This window comes from Chrysochloris asiatica, unplaced genomic scaffold (assembly GCF_000296735.1).
Source record: "Chrysochloris asiatica unplaced genomic scaffold, ChrAsi1.0 scaffold00066, whole genome shotgun sequence".
Classification (NCBI taxonomy): Eukaryota; Metazoa; Chordata; class Mammalia; order Afrosoricida; family Chrysochloridae; genus Chrysochloris; species Chrysochloris asiatica.
The window spans coordinates 8173435-8177112 of NW_006408584.1; the positions used below are offsets into that span (position 1 = coordinate 8173435).

The 3678-nt window shown below is 42.6% G+C and overlaps 1 pseudogene; it reads right to left on the reverse strand.

The window, feature by feature from the left end:
• Positions 1–2409: 2409 nt before the first annotated feature.
• LOC102827275 lies at positions 2410–3461 on the reverse strand (annotated as a pseudogene).
• Positions 3462–3678: the final 217 nt, after the last annotated feature.

Sequence of the window (3678 nt, forward strand, 5' to 3'; positions counted from 1 at the left end):
CCAATGTTCATAGCAGCACTATTTACAATAGCAAAATGATGGAGACAGCCTAAACGCCCATCAACTGAAGAATGGATAAACAAACTGTGGTACATACACACAATGGAATACTATGCTACCTTGAAGAAAAGCAAGGAAGCTGCACACCGCCACATAACATTGATGAACCTTGAGGACATTATGCTGAGTGAAATTAGTCAGTTACAAAAGGAGAAATACTGTATAGGGCCATTATTTTAAATGACTAAGAAAAAGATCCCACCCAAAAGGGAAATTTAAAAAACCCAAACAACTATATATATAATTGCTGATCACCGGGATGTATAGGATAAAAGGAGGGGAGGGAAGAAGGGGATGATAGAGCACAGGGTAGGGAATTGACATAGGAAAGTTTGGGTGCTGGGGGAGGGGGCGGGAAATAAACAAGAATGGGGAAGAGAATGGAAGAACAAGGTGGACGGGAGAATAGTTAGGTAGGTTAGCATGGACTTAGTGGGACAGAGGTAAATGACGATGTATGCACAATGTTGGAACAACAGGGCTTCGTGATACAGTGATCGAGGCATGATCTGAAAAGCTAAATGAGGGGAATAATGTTAAGATGCTTGGCTGTCTTTTGAATCTTGGTTTCCCTTGCCTACCATTGTGAAATAGACACTTCAGTGGGCAGGAGGAAAGGAATAGCCAGAAACATCACAAAAGAAATCTTGTAAGTCTTTCTTCATCATAAAACTGATTGGAATACCTTAAAGGGGGCTAGAAATTGCCCAGTGAAAGAGACCTCCTATGGAGCTTTTGCATTGCATAAGACCATAAGTGAAAACCAGAATCCCATCCAGAATTGTCTGAGGTGGGAAATTTCCACTGGAAAGGACGAGTAGACCAGCCTGGAGCGGCTAGAAGAACAGAAGATTCTTCATGAAGAAAGACCAGCAGGAAAAATCAGAAACAATAATGGCAGTATGGTTGATTACTACAAGAACAAGTAAGCTGTTTGCTTGGGAGCCATCAAGGCAAGTGGTCTGGTCCCCTCAGAGCAAACTCCCTTCCAAGACTAAAACTCAAGGGGAATACATAAGCAGTCATGTGGTTTGGCTGGTGAGCACGTTGATCACGATAAAGAGAAAATGGGGAAAACATAGCAATGAACTTGGGATCTAAGTCTGACCACATTCAATAGACTCCTGTGAACCTGGGTGGAGACTTGGATGGCAGACTGTATGGCAAGACCAGGGGACTCCTGGGTCCAGAGGCAGTGAAATGGCCACAGAGGACAAGAGCTGAGAGTGAAGTGTTCAGCTGATGTGGAGGGGAGATGTACACATGGACACCCATACTTGCAGATAGTACCCACTTGGCCTGGCTTCAATGGCTGGATGATCAGAACTCAACTAGAAGAAGAAAGAAGAGGAAAGAAAAAAAAAATTATAACCCACTAAGGAGCTCTGGTAGCGTAGTGGTTACGAATCGGGCTGCGAACCTTAAGGTCAGTGGTTCGAAACTACCAGCCGCTCCGCGGGAGAAAGATGAGGCTTTCTACTCCCGTAAGGATTTACACCCTCGGAAACCCTGTACAGGGTCGCTATGGGTCGGCTCCGACTCGAAGGCACTTAACAACAACAACAACAACAACACAATTTGATGAACTTTACCTATACGTATGGGTGTGATAGCTCAAAAAAGGGTACAAATCATTACAGCAAGGATCACTCCCATCCCCTCAGTACACAGAGTTGATAGGGATGGCCAACTTAGACATTGATTACCCAAAATTGGTGGGGGGGGACTATAAAGGCAAGAAGTGGCTGGCTTACAAGCTTTAAAGAGAGGTTAGTTCAAGATGGGGCAGGGGTAAGTAGATCCTCCACTGAATGATTTCCAATTTGTTGGGACAGGGCTAGTGAAAGGATATGGGGATAAGACTCTTGTGGTACAATAGTGAATAATTGCCATCAGGACTGACTGTGAGAGTTGGATGTAGAGGTAGATTTTTTTTTATTTTTTTTATTTTTTTTTTTGCTTTCATCTAATTTTACTTCTATTTGGTAATTTTCACTCAGAATCAGGTTGAGATGTATATATATAAATGTGTACATGTGTATTATCCTTTAGAAATTTTATTTGGTATAACTTCACATTTTTGGTATACAGAAATAATTTTAATTTCTTAATGCAGCACAGTAGACATACACACTCAGTATTATTTCCTAAGGTGTACAATATATAAATTATTCACATTACACAATTAAATTGGAAAGCCTCATATTCAGGAAATTTAAAAAAACATATAACTAATTTTGAATCTTTGATCTTGACTCCATACACTACTAGTAGATTTATAAACCTGAAGAAACATGGCATGATATACATTTAAACATGGTCTACATAATAGGGGTCCATTACAGATATTTAATACACTACAGGAGCAATTAGCATTTCACATAAGTTGGTGAAATTCCATGTAATGAGGCATATAGTGCATCTGAAAGATACTTCCAGAAGTATGTCTCTTACATGAGCATTTAAAAGATTTTTGTGTCTTCTATTCTCCTTTATAACGAGGGGACTTTTCTCTTCAAAAGTAGGAAGACCTTCAAGTCTGTCTTTTGTTGGAATGGTTTGAGCATTACAAGCTTCTTCTATAGCTAATCCAGTTACTAATCAACCTCCATCCCTTGATTAATTGCTAATTTTGCCACTCTCATTGAGATAGGTCCCTGAGGTAAAAATTCTCTTGCTAGGTCCAAGGCCTTTTTGTAGGCAGCATCCCCTTCTTTGTTCTGCTCTAGAACATGGCTGATCAAGCCTACTTCTTTGGCTTCCTGGCCATCTAATACGCGTGCAGAAAAGATGAACTCCTTTGCTAAGGACATTCCAACAGTGCATGGCAATCTCTGCGTCCCTCCTGCACCAGGAATAATTGCCAACTTTGTTTCTACCAGGCCCATTTTTGCAGAGGAAGCTGCCACTCTTATATCAAATGCTAAAGCCAGTTCAAGACCACCACCTAATGCGAGTCCATCTATGGTTGCAGTAGTAGGCACTGGATGGTTAGCACCACAAAATATCTCTGGGGCTTCACTTCTGATTATTATGGTCCGTACTTCGTACTTTCTTATAATATTTTAAAGCATCCACAGCCTTTGACAGCATTTTTATAATTTTTTACTTATTGAATTTTTGGCATAAACTCTGTTTATTCCAAGCACCATAATTCCTCTATTTTCCTCCTCCAGGTACCGCACCCGCAACTCGTCCTCCGCCTTCAACTTAGAGCTGTAGCCCCTGCTCAGGGTAGCTACCCTGGCCGCGGATGCCCAGCCCTGAGCACACATCTCAGATCCCGCCCGCAGGCTTCTTGCCTTGCCTGACAGATGCAGGCCCAGGCCGAACCACACTGTAATCAAGCGTGCATTGCTGGCCTGCAAGGCCCCTAGTGCCCTAGACGCCTTAGCCGCCATGTTATCTGTTTACTGAGGTAGATGTTTTTTGACAGAAGGAAGGGAGTGATTGATTTTGCAGCCCAGGAGAGGGGGTCCCTGGGACCATCAAGTGAGAAGAGTGGGGAGCGTGACCCTACTCAGAGAGGCAGTGATGCCAGGGATGGAGACAGAGATGATGACATGGACAGATGGAATGGCTAAGGACTTGGAACTCAAGGAGTGAGAGGAGCTGTGT